Below are 13582 nucleotides of genomic sequence, written 5' to 3'. Positions count from 1 at the left end.
CTTGTGTGAAACTTGTATGAAAAGCATATAAGAGTGAAAACAGATATAAGATCCCTTGAAAAATTATATAATGAAACTTGTATGTTTTGGATACTTACTAAAACAATGTATGAAAGTAATGCGAAAGTGGCCACTTTCATGAGTAAATCATGTAAGCCTTATATGATTTACTCATGAAAGTGACCACTTTCATGAGTAATCACATATAAGTTTTTACTATTTCTTTTCCGTATGGGTAACTGGTGTCGTATTACATTGATTGACAATGTCGATTTAGCTTGGAAATATTTCCAGAGAGTTTTATCTGCTTTGTGGACAAACATGCACCCTTTTGTCAGGTCAGAGTTAAAGGTCGGGTGGGCCCCTGGTTCAGTTCTGAACTGGCTGGTCTCCTACATGAGAGAAACCAGGCCTGGGCAGCTGTGAGATCAGATTCTGATGGTGATTGGCCACTTTTTCATCAGCTGCAGAAAGGCCAACTGTGACTACTTATTGACTTTAACCACTGACACTCGAAATGACCCTAGCTGGTGAGGTTTTGGCAAGCTATAAAGTCTCTCTGTCAGCTCTCATTCCACAGAGCTACCTCCTCACTTAATTATTAACTCCACTCCTGTGTCAGACAAAACCAAAACTCTCAATTGTTGTAACAAACACTTTGTTGCTTCTTATTCTGTGTAGCACATACATATACAACTCTGCTGGCAGTTCCTCAGTTACTAATACTTTTTCCTTTACACCCTTTATGGTAGAGGAGGTATGTATCTGCTCAAGGCATTTCCATTGAAACTGAGGCGTCATACAAATATCTAGGCATTGTGATTGATGACAATCTTTCCTTTAAGCTATGCATTGACCACCTAATAAAGAAACTGAGGGTGAAGCTGGGGTTCTTTTTCAGAAACAGATCATGTTTCTCTTTCACGGCAGGGAAAGGACTTGTTGCTGCCACTTTTTTACCCCTCCTGGATTACGGTGATATACTTTACATGAATGCCTGTGCTCATCTGTTGGATTCTGTCTATCATGGGGCATTAAGATTTATAACTGGCCATAAACCTTTAACACACCACTGTACTTTATATTCTCTTGTTGACTGGTCCTCATTGCTTTAAGCAGGACGGTTCATTGGTATCACTTTATGTATAACTCTATTTCTGGTTTGCTGCCCTCTTATTTATCAGAGTGCATGTTACACAAACAGTTTAGTCATAGACTGCGGTCTCAGGACATCATTACGTTCACTGTTCCACCAGTTCATACAGAGCATGGAAATAAGGTGTTCTCCTTTTCTGCCCTGTCTTCACATTATTGCAGGATTTGAAGCTCTCTCAACTGATTCCACTTGCAGACTTTAAAAGACGAACACATGTTTTTGTGAAATCATCACTGGGAACTTGTTCTTGCCTTTGATATGACTGTGTACATTAGACGAGTTTAGCTATTTTATTGTTTCTGTTGTTGTTGTAAGTTTAATATGTTTGTCTGGAACAGGTCTTGCTTGTAAATGACACATTGAGTCTCAGTGGGTCTACCTGTATAATAAAGGTTTAATAAAAATAAAAATGTAAACACAATATTGAGTTTTTAAATGATTTCATTCATTCAGAAAAAACAAAAAGCCACCCTAATGTACCCAGCCCTGTATCAAAAAGTAATTGGTGTGAGGCTGCTTTGATGTTTGACGACCTGGACAATTTGTCGTAATTCATGGAACCATGAATTTTGCTCTCTGCCACAAAATCCTGAAGGAAAATAGCTAGCCACTAGCTTGTACCTTGAAGCTCAAGAACACTCAGGTTATGTAGGAGCACAATGATCTGAAACACACCATCAACTTCACCTCTGAAAAAAAGGTTGTCGAATGGCCTCGTCAAAGTCAGAGCAGTTTTAGACGCATGACCTTAAACAGAAAACCCTTCAATGTGGCTGAAGTAGAACAATTCTGGAAAAAAGAGTGGGCCAAAATTCCTCTACAGCTTTGTGAAAGACTCATTGCCAGCTATTACAAATGTCTGATTGCAGTTCTCGCTGCCAAGGGTGGCACAACCAGTTATTCTGTTTAGGTGGTAATTACTTTTTCACACAGGCTTGGATATGTTTTTTTCCTTAGTAACTGAAATCATCATTTCAAAACTGCAGTTTGCATCAACTGCGTTTTATCTTTGTCTAATATTACAATTTATTGGATGATCAGAAACATTTAAGGTGTGACAAATACACAAAAACTAAAAACTTCTTCACAGCACTGTATATTACCTTATAACATTTGTGCACTCAAACAATTTTTTTCCCCAGGTGATGAAATAAATTAACAGTTTGTTTCATTGGTTGAAATGGTCATTTCAAGAGTATTTCATGTAAGAAAGCCATGAAAGCTGACTGCATCACTGATACTGGAGGTGATTCTCAGGAGTCAGGTTTTGATGGTGATGCTGGCATGTAGGCCGCACATCCACAGTAAAGCACTGGCTTCATTAATGCAGTTTGTGCACCATCTTTAGTCGTCAGAGGACATACTGGAGGATCTCTCGACACCTGTCTCTTCTCTGTTTTGATATTGTCCGTTAAAGCTTTGGTAAGCATTGGTGAAATATGCCGTGATAACATTTCAGCAGAGTTTATGCCGTATTTATGGATGGCATGGTGAACTGTGTCCACAGACAGTGATTTCTGTGATTTCAGTGACAGAATCATGCCTGTTTTTAATGCATGTGAAATCCCCAAAATCATCACCCAGTGTTGATTGTTGACCTTGCACACAGATTTCTACAGATCTAGTGATGATATAATACACTTTATGAGATATTCTTTTGAGATAAGTCTTTTTTTGTTGGAGAGCATTATTCTGAAGTTGTTCTATTTTTGGGGATGCTTTTTTTTTTTTGCAGATGAGTGAAGCTCTGCCAATCTTTACTTCTGAGAAACCCTGCCTCTCTGAGATCCTTCTTTTATACCCAACCACATTACTGACCTGTTGTCATTTAACATAAATGGCAGCAAAACGTTCCTCGAGCTGTTTCTTTGTAGTACTACTTACTTTTCCAACCTATTCTTGCTCTTTCCTAACATTTTTGTTTCAGCTGAAAATGAATAGATTTTTTTTTCTAAATAGTTAAATGTGAATTGTCAATAAAATGTGGATTTTTAGGATTTACAGATCATTCTGTCTTTCTTTATATTTTACACAGTGTGCTAGTGTTTTTGGAAGTGGGGATGTATTTTCTTAGGTGATTAGAGATCGTCCACTATTGCTGAAGGAGAGCCCGACCCAACAAGACACTACAAAGTGGTTGATATTTACAAGATACAAGTAGACGTGGTCGTGTTTTTTGTCTTGCCAGATGAAAGATGCTTATAAAAGACAGAAGAGAACTGCAGGAGCAAGAGCCTTGCATGCAGAGACCATAGATTTAAAGAATGTGAGATAGAGATGGAGCCGCCACTAGATGGAGCCAAAAGATCAGACATGTTGTTTCAGATGCTCAGGACAGATGCGCTGATGAAGGCCGACACCATGAGGTGCTATTAGGAAGGCGGATTTAATACACAAATTCATCCATCCATCTATCCTCTTGCGCTTGTCCTGGTCCCTACTCCATTAGTTTTTCCCATTTTTGAATTACTGATGAAACTGTGTGCAGGGTGATGCTGCTTAAATAGTATGCTGTGTGAGATTTAGTAGTTTGATAGCCTGAGTTGATCTACTGAGACTGCAGCTTAATTTTGTGGCCTGTTTGGACTAATGTTTAATTTTCCACAGTACTCAGTAATTCTAAAATGAGTGTAAATTAAATATCTAAAATCAGTGGTTAATTAATTTCAATAATTTAACCATTATGAAAATATGCTTGGTTTATACAGAATATATATCAATTAGTTACATTTAATCCAACAAGATTAAATACATTTTAACATTTTACATGATTTTATGTAACAAAACATGTAATCAAATGATCTAAAGTCAAGGTTTTGGGCATAAATATTTTTTTTTCTGTTTTCATGCATCTGACTGAGCATGAAGACATATGGCCAGTGTTGGGTAAGTTACTTTAAAATAGTAACTTAGTTACATTACTAGTTACTTCTCTCAAAAGTAACTCAGTTACTTCAAGTTACTCATTACTTTCAAAGTAACTAGTTACTAGGGAAAGTAACTTCGGTTTTACTCAGAATTCTCTTGTTAATGTGTTGCTTCCATAACTTTGCCAGTCTTCTAGCTTGCTTACTTGCCACAAGTGCACTGTGCCACCTACCAATAGAAAGGAAAAGATAATGTGCATATTCCCACGAGAGAAATTCCACGCCTGGACCGTCATTGACTGCTGCCATGATTCTAGCCTACGTCACAGAGTCATGTGCGCCTTTTACATCCAACACAAAAACTGCAGTCGTGGTGCTTTCGATTGTACTCAGAACTCAGAAATTCTGCCTTCTGAATAGGAAGATGTAGGTAACACCAGACTGCAGATGAGCTGCATACAGGGCTGGACTGGGACAGAAAATTGGCCCGGAGAATTTGACTAGAGACCGGCCCACCATTATAGGAAAAATCATAAAGCCTTTGAATGAAAATAAACACTGTTGTGACAGTGATGTACACTGTTTCGATGGTATATATGCATCAATCTATCAATCGTTTGTTGAAAGATTCAGATAATTATTTTTTAAAAGCTAGACATTTTAAATGAGAATAAGAAAGTATTTCCTTGTGCCCCCCTTTCCCTGTTAATGCCCTACCTGCCCCCTGGCAACACTTTGCTAGACCCGCCCCTGCACAGTTACCAGCTGTCAGCTACCTAAAAAAGGATCCTGGTGTTATTTGTCTCTCAGAAACAGTTCATAACTTCCCTTCAACTCATTCATGTCACCTAAAAGGTAAACCTGTTTCTCCATCACCTGTTCAGCTCTGATGATCCAGTAAGGACATCTCCTGGTTTCATCTTCATGTTTCCCTCTCACCACATATCCAAACCGTATCATGACCAGCAGGTTTACAGCTGTGGCTCCAGCAAACATCAGCTGATACTAGAAATTAATATTAAATAAATTCTAACAACAGCTGATCAAGCTTAAAAGTGCTGCTGTTGTTTAGCGCGACATCGGCTGGTTTCCTCTTTCGGCACAAAGTGGGCGATAAACAAACAAGAGAGACGATCAGCTGATCATTGATCAGTTTTCATGATTGAAGTAGAAACGGGAGAGGGAGGGGGAGAGGAGAGAGAAGAAGAGGCAGCTGTGCAGCATAAACACAGAATAACTCCAGCTTTGTGTCTTTTTCATTGTAGCTGAATTACGGGACAAACTGTTCCTTTTCACCTCAATAAGAAACGCGTAATATTTTCTCTGAATACCAGACAGGACGGTTGGCAACTCTAATAACTTATGAACAAAATAAAGTTCAACATCATTAACTTCATAGCACCCACCCAGCTGTATAGAAACTCCGTCATGCTAGCTAGCACGCAGTACGGAAAAAGTCAGAATAACGAAAATAAACTCCACCTAAACTTGGTTCATATCTGACCCAGATAGACTGCAGGTCATAACTTCTTACCTGAAGTTCAGTTCACACTTGGACCGGCGGCTGCCTCGGGTCTCTTTTCCTTCTGCGTCCCTTTTCCTTCATCCACCTGCTGCCTCCACCACTTGCTAATGTTACTGAATCTGTGGAAGCTCCGCGACAGCCACCACACGAAGTAACGAGTAACGACCCTATCTAAATCCCAGTAACGACTAACGCGTTCCTGATTTTGGCATAATAACTAGTTACCGTGCTCGTTACCACAATAATAACGTAGTTACTGTAACGCGTTACTTAATAACGCGTTAGTCCCAACACTGCATATGGCCAACCTGAAATCTGATCACATCACTACCAAATCAGTACATCAATTTCAATTCTTTTTTATTTATTATCCATCCATTATTTTTAACTACTCATCATGCGTCACCAGTCCTGCACAGGGCTAACACAGAGAAACAGACAACCGTTCACTCTGGCATCCAAAACAACAAAACAAAAACAAAAACAAATGAACCCATAACACACTGTTTTTGTGTTTAACTGTATTGTTATCTCATCATCTGGTTAAGTCAGTCTGAGCACAAATGTTTGAGCCATCTTTGGGCCAAAACGGCTCAAATATGCTTGATTTGTAAGAAGGCTGTCTTAGATATGCCAGGTTCCATAAATGAACAACTCGACATCTGGGTAAAGGAATGCACTTTCTAAATTGTGGTAACATTGCCTGTGACATTAAACTTTAACAAGACTGACAGGTTTACTTTAAATTGCTATTTGCTACTTGAACTGAATTGAATGCCTTGAAAGCACAACTACTCGATTTCATTTCAGTTTTATTCATATAGCACCAAATTACAGCAACAGTCAACTTGAGGTGCTTTATGTTGTGAGATGAAGACGCTACAATAATACAGACAAAAACCCAACTATCACACAACCCCCAGTAAGCACTTGGTGACAGTGGTTAGGAAGAAATCCATTTTAATAGGAAGTAACCTCCAGCTTAATTAACAAGACTCAGAGAGGGACAGCCTACTGATGTGAGCAGTAGGGGGTGACAACAAAACTGATTTTGGTTTGCAGGCACCAGCCAGAAAACACTCCAAATGCCATTATGCAAATATCATGCATTGTTTTGCTGTGTATTCAAATGGTTTCTCAACAGATGAAATCATGTTAAGGCAAGAGATTATTTTTTGCCAGAGTTATACTGTCAAGTTATAATAAATAGAACTGTAATCTGTAGCAATTACTGAAAAACATGCTATTTAATTACAGATTTTGAAAAAAAAATCTAGGAACCATCCATGTGTACTGGCCTAATAATCTCTGAGAGTGCCAAACAGGCAGGCAGCTGACACCAGCAAGACAGGAAGCCATGTTGTCAGACATGACTGACTATTAGTGCTGTTCTAATGAGCTGTTTTCTTTATCCAATCGGTAAAAGGCTCTGTTACTGTACAGAGTAATGCTTGTTCACCAGCATGTTAAACGTCTAAGATATTTTGAACTACGAGACATTTTCACTGTTACTCAAGGTGATAACAACAGAGCAGCAATAGCTGTATTTTTTATGAGTACTCAGTGACAATATTTCACTTTGCAAAAAAGCAAAGGCTTCTGAACTGAACCCTTTCAGCCTCTGGCATGACTGACACTTCGAATCTAAAGGCCATAGAAGAAGCTTTATGTGCAGATTTCATGCCTTATTTATTTCTTGGTTGTCCCTTTCTGAGCCTGGGTGCTTGCTCAAAATAAAGCACTGCTCTAATTTTGTAGATTATATGTTGTAATCGCTAATCAAATATTTTCAGTCAAACTACACTGATGAAAATAGTTCCATCATTATTATATTTTTGAGAGGGTAACAAGCAAAGTCAGATTTCTCTCATTTGTGACCATCACAAAACGACTGAGACTCATGCATCTATGACTCCACTTGCTTGTCTTGAGTCATTATGGAATATGGTCATCATATTCAAAATTTGTCATGATCGGCCATGACAGAGCATGACCAGTAGCTGTTATGATGACTTTGCTGTTTGACAGCAGACACTTTTTTTCAGTGTCTGCTGCTGTGTTTATCTTTATTAAAAACAGTCAGCAACAGCAACAGAAGCATAAAAGACAGGAAGTCCATGCAGATCTTCACAGTTACTTTGCTGGATTTAGGAGAGGGCACGAGGAACCAGTACAGCAGCGAATTCTGTAGAAATGCAATACACCAACCCAAAAGTTATAGAGCGCCGCTAACTAAAGCAGATTGTCACAATACAAGAATCAATAGAATACCATACAGAAAATGCACTGAGAATGTAAAAGATAAGCCAATAAACTTTGTTTTCAGAAGGGGAAAAGAAGCAAACCTGAGATCTCCCACAAAGCTCTGCATCCAGGCTCTGACTGCAGACAGGACTGGAAGATATCAGGCTGCACTCAGATGAAAACAATGCAAACCTATGTCTCTGCTCAGATCCCAAGTGTTTAGAAAAGAAGGGAGACCAAACGCAGTTTTTCAATAAAACACAGTAAAGAAAACAAGCAATATTATAAGACTGTGTGGAAGTCATTGTATTGATATCTGTGCGCTTGCTAGATGAATGAATGTGAAACAAAATAAAGACAACAAACTGTAATTCAGACAGCCAGGGAAAGAGACCTGCCAGTTCCTCTGGGAGAGGACCAGCCAGGCCTGCTTTATAGTCAGGTGTTCTGCAGCCCTAAGAAAGAAAGTTATAGGCAAATAGAAGAAGCACGAGTAATCAGTGATATTCCCACCCACAAGACATGATTCCTTCAACAAAACAACAAAGTACCCTGAACTCTTCATGTTACGAGCGCTAGACCATTTAATACTTTAGGTGGCTTAGAGGTTTTAGACGTGCCAGTCTTAACTACACCCCCAGTGCCAAACGCCTCCCCAGACCATCGAACCTTAGCAGCCATGGCACCTAAGTGCAGTTTAAAAACAATAAAACACTGTTGTCATTTCCTTTAATATAGCAGATGGTTAAATTGTCAGGCTGCAGAAACAGAACATTAAAAAAAGGTGAGTTATGGCTAGAAAATGTGAGCGCACTTTATATCTTATCAACAAAACACCCGATGTGACGGCTTTGTATGTTACGTTTATGTATCACAACCTTTGGGCTGCTGTTTTAATGTGGTCACACATCACTGATTCAAACCCACCTGGAGTCAGAGCTACGATAAATGACCAGATCATCAGTTTGGTTCCAGACACTTTGTGCCTCAATCTCATCTGGACAGATTTTAGATCCATTCACAGTCTTATTTTGTTGTTACATAGTCTGTAATTGCAACAAATTGCAATTCTACATTCATTAAACACTTGGAAAGCTACTCTGATGTTTAGTTAAATTCACCATGACTGACCCCTTACTATTAAGAGTCACTCAGTTTATATTCAATCACATTCTAAATGGTCACACTGTAGAACATTAAACAATAACTGATAACACTTTATAATACGGCCCATGATTGATGCCATAGTTCTGCTGTAATTAAATGGAATTTCAATGTACTGTATCTGAAATTACAGTGTAATTATATTTAGATGCAAATACTTAAAAGTAGGTACTAGAACAAGGGCGTAACAAGTCATGGTGTTACAGGAAATAAAGAATTAATTATGCCATAAGTAAATTGAAGTGACTAATTTTAAGTACTACATAATTTCAGTACTGTGTAATTTAGCAGAAAAACAAACATTTTCATCATAACTATACTTTTTAGGGTGCAGAATGTATTGTGGAGTAACTAAACCTTGCCTAACTTCTGGGTATTTCAGAGGAAAGGAGACACACATTCTACTGGAAGTAATTTTGAAAAAATGAAAAACCATCATGTATAGAATATAAAATAAAGAAAAACTAGGCAAGACTAATCCCCTCTGAAAAAGTAAAGCATATTTATAATGTAAGCTGTAGAAATACTGTCTGTTTTACCAAAAAATGATTTATGGGATACTTAAAATGAGTGAAAGCATAATTTGTGTCTCTTTTCCTGTAAATTGGCTGGAAGTTAGATCAGGTTAAGTCACTCCATAATCCCACCTGCTCCCCAAAAAGCACAGCGTACCAAGTAAATTAAAATTGCTGTTTTCTCCTCCTCCTGCTTTTTAAGATAAACATCTTGGTCTGTATTGATAAATATTTGTCTTTCCACTGGATTAAAATGGAGGTGCTGCTCTTTATTTACCCGTTGCCATGGTGAATCGTGGTATCGATGGCTTCCTTTCTCTGCTCATGCACGGGTTCACCTCAGGTTGAACATACTCAGAGTTGATTGAACCAACCGAAGACTCCGATCACAGAGTTGATTAACTCAGATTTTCGTTTTTAAACTCGGGCTTTGTTGAACCCGTTTGAGGGGAATAGGCCCCTGGTGCATTTGTGAAACACGTCCTCTGCATGCATTAACACGATCTTTTCCTTTTCCCCATATTTTTCTAGACTACAATAAGAGATTTGCAGGAGAAAAACTGTGTGTGTGAGTGTGTTTAAACCTATGTATCTGGCCTCCTTTGCCTCTGCTCACTGTTTGTGTGTTTATATCTTCCTCTGTTTTTGTTTGTCAGCCAGTGTGTGCTGTTTGTTTTGTGTCTTTTTCCCCGAGTTTGTCCTTTAATGTGTCTTTCTGTTGCGTGACTGTGTATCAGAGTGTATGTGTGTGTGCGCGGAGCTGCTGGGTGACATTTTCCATTGCAGGTGTGACATCTCTGCTCCCTTGACAGCCTCTTCTCCGACACACACTAAACAACTCCTCGCTGATTTTACCTGCCTCCCCCCCTCCAGCCCCTCCACACACACACACACACCTTATCGTCCACCTCTGTCTCAGCACTGCTGCTCGACAAGCTAATTTAGCCAATTACACACAGGTGTGATGCTAATTTCCCCGAGCTGGCAGCCAGCTCCTGGAGGAGGTAAAAAATAACATAATTACACCCATCTGTCCCCCTGCAGGCAGGCAGGCTCTCCCACTGGGTGTCGGCTCCACCGCCATTACAAAACACACACAGGAGAGGGAAAAAAAAAGCCACACTGTTGGCTTTGATAATAGGGGAGAAGACAATGGACAATGTGTGTGTGTGTGGAGGAATCCAGGCTGCAGCCACAGTTGCTTTTCCTCCTCTTTGTCTGAAGCTTTCAATGGATTTTCAGCGATACACAGCAATTTCCCACAAGAAAAGAAAACAGACTTTTGGTGCGGCGGGATAATTATGTGAAACTGTTTTCGAAGGCGATGGGGTTGGATGTGCCACTGTTAGGTTTTGTGTATGTGAGAGGAGAGGAGATGAGGAGGGTATTTCAAAACTGAAACACACAACAAAACGAGGTCAGAATAGACGGAGGTCTGCAGACGGTGGAGGAAACAGAGGAATCAACAAGCTGCAGAGTTTCTCTGGGCCTTAAATGAACTAGGCAACATGGAGTCTTAAAAGAAGACTCTGCAGACGCCACTATGGTTATAGCTGGTGGAGGGGCATGTATAGTAATCAAAAGGCCAACGTATCGATGCCTGGCTTCTCCTGTTTGCATACTGATTTGTCCTTGGGTAAGATTTCAAACACCAATGGATGCACTGGCGTGTGACAGGTAAAGATAAAGTGTGACATGAATGGCTGGATGTGGCCTGAGGTGCAACAGTGTGTGAGTACTTAGTAAACCAGAAAAGTGGATGTCACTAATAAATTCAATTGATGCTTATAAAGTCTTCAAGATTTGTTTCTTTACCTTACTGATATATTGTTGATGAATTATTACGCCTTTAAAATACCAGAAAGCTAGAAAATATGATTTTAATGCAACTCAGTAATCCTTCTATACACTTTAGGTGGGGCTCAAAATAATGAGATTTTAAATAAATACATCAATTTCCAATGAGACGATTGGAGTATGCATTTAAATAATTCAAATAATCTACAGATGTTTCCCAATCAATATAAACATCCAGTGGTTGAATCTGTAGCCCACAGTGTGTAGTAATATATCAAGTCCTGTTGGTGAGGTCACTGTGAAATACTAGCAGGACCCCCTTTTTGTTATCTCATGATCTTTTCACTATACTTTCTATATAGTTGATATATTTATAAGGTTTTCATATATTTAACATTTTTTATTTACAGTGTGAATGACTATGTTTGTTCTTTGTTTCTCTTTGTGCCTGAAGGTGTAGCGGCTCTGTAATAATAGTGATAAAAGGCTTCTAAATCTTGGTTTATAACAGTCTATGTCCTAACAGTTTTAGGCTGAAATAGCACATTGATGACTTCAGAGTATACAGTGGGATGCAAAAGTTTGGGCAACCTTGTTAATAGTCATTATTTGCCTGTATGAATCGTCGGTTGTTACAATAAAAAATGTGAGTTAAATATATCATAGACACACACAGTGATATTTGAGAAGTGAAATGAAGTTTAGTGGATTTACAGAAAGTGTGCAATAATTGTTTAAACAAAATCAGGCAGGTGCATAAAAGCACCACAAAAAAAGACATGAAATCAATATTTTGCAGAAATTACAGCCTCTAAACGCTTCCTGTAAGTTCCAGTTAGAGTCTGGATTGTGGTTGAAGGTATTTTGGACCATTCCTCTTTACAAAACATCTCTAGTTCATTCAGGTTTGATGGCTTCCGAGCATGGACAGCTCTCTTTAACTCACAGCACAGATTTTCAATAATATTCAGGTCTGGGCTGAGATGGCCGTTCCAGAACGTTGTACTTGTTCCTCTGCATGAAAGCCTTAGTGGATTTTGAGCAGTGTTTCGGGTCGTTGTTTTGTTGAAAGATCCAGCCCCGCGCAGATTCAGCTTTGTCACTGATTCCTGGACATTGGTCTCCACAATCTGCTGATACTGAGTGGAATCCATGTGTCCCTCAACTTTGACAAGATTCCCAGTCCCTGCACTGGCCACACAGCCCCACAGCATGATGGAACCACCACCATATTTTACTGTAAGTAGCAGGTGTTTTTCTTGGAATGCTGTGTTCTTTTTCCTCCATGCATAATGCCCCTTGTTATGCCCAGATAACCCAATTTTTGTTTCATCAGTCCACAGCACCTTATTCCAGAATGAAGCTGGCTTGTCCAAATGTGCTTTAGCAAACCTCAAGCAGCTCTGTTTGTGCTGTGGGCGGAGAAAAGGCTTCTTCTGCATCACTCTCGCATACAGCATCTCCTTGTGTAAAGTGCGCCAAATGGTTGCACGATGCACAGTGACTCCATCTGCTGCAAGATGATGTTGTAGGTCTTTGGCGCTGGTCTCTGACTGTTCTCAACATTCGTCGCTAGGGATGGGTACCGGTATTCGGTGCCACGATGATGACCACGTTATTAAATTAATGCACGTAAGGTGAACTAGCAAACACCGTCGTAGTTACATGCGGCTGTCTTCTTGTTTGATGGCAGGTACTCCCTTCACCCTGGCCAAAAAGGCTAAAATGACCAAAGAAAAAGCGGAAAACAGCTAAACATGAGAGGTTTTTGGACAAAGTTGGGTTTTTTTTTTCCCATTGATTAAGCACTGCTTCCAGCCAAGAGTGATACCATAAATCCCCTATAGCTGCAGAAAAGGCTAACATTGTTATCTTTTTACAAAAAACAGCTGAACATGAGAGGTTTTTGGACAAAGTTTGTGTTCTTCATTCTTTAAGCACCGGTTCGAGCACCGTTTAAGCACTGGCACCGTTTCAAAAGTACCAGTTTGGTACTGGTATCGGATAAAACCTAAACGATACCCATCCCTATTCGTCGCTTCTGTCTATCTGAGATTTTTCTTGGTCTGCCACTTCGAGCCTTAACTTGAACTGAGCGTGTGGTCTTCTATTTTCTCAATATGTTCCTAACTGTGGAAACAGACAGCTGAAATCTCCGAGACAACTTTCTGTGTCCTTCCCTTAAACCATGATGGTGAACAATCTTTGTCTTCAGGTCATTTGAGAGTTGCGTTGAGACCCTCATGTTGCTACTCTTCAGAGAAAATTAAAAGAGGAGGAAAACTTACAGTTGACCCCCTTAAATACTCTTTCT

Source organism: Aulonocara sp. 'chitande type north' Nkhata Bay, linkage group LG19 (assembly GCF_057382095.1).
Source record: "Aulonocara sp. 'chitande type north' Nkhata Bay isolate Kocher_YH1m ecotype deep benthic linkage group LG19, A_spYH_male_GT1.1, whole genome shotgun sequence".
Taxonomy (NCBI): domain Eukaryota; kingdom Metazoa; phylum Chordata; class Actinopteri; order Cichliformes; family Cichlidae; genus Aulonocara; species Aulonocara sp. 'chitande type north' Nkhata Bay.
Note: the sequence above shows the minus strand (reverse complement) of the source record.